Here is a 528-nt window from a genome sequence, read left to right on the forward strand (position 1 = left end):
TTTAGCGTACGTTGACATATACTGTTTGTTTAGCGTACGTTGACATATACTGTTTGTTTAGTGTTCCATTGCATGCACTGTTTGTTAAGTGTACGTTGACGCTGTTTGTTTAGCGTACGTTGACACTGTTTGTTTAGCGTACTTTGACATGCACTGTTTGTTTAGCGTACCTTGACATGCACTGTTTGTTTATCGTACCTTGACATGCACTGTTTGTTTATCGTACCTTGCCATGTACTGTTTGTTTAGCGTACCTTGACATGCACTGTTTGTTTATCGTACCTTGACATGCACTGTTTGTTTAGCGTACCTTGACATGCACTGTTTGTTTATCGTACCTTGACATGCACTGTTTGTTTATCGTACCTTGCCATGTACTGTTTGTTTAGCGTACCTTGACATGCACTGTTTGTTTATCGTACCTTGCCATGTACTGTTTGTTTAGCGTACCTTGACATGCACTGTTTGTTTATCGTACCTTGCCATGCACTGTTTGTTTAGCGTACCTTGACATGCACTGTTTGTTTA

Source organism: Mizuhopecten yessoensis, unplaced genomic scaffold, assembly GCF_002113885.1.
Source record: "Mizuhopecten yessoensis strain PY_sf001 unplaced genomic scaffold, ASM211388v2 scaffold8569, whole genome shotgun sequence".
Taxonomy (NCBI): Eukaryota; Metazoa; Mollusca; class Bivalvia; order Pectinida; family Pectinidae; genus Mizuhopecten; species Mizuhopecten yessoensis.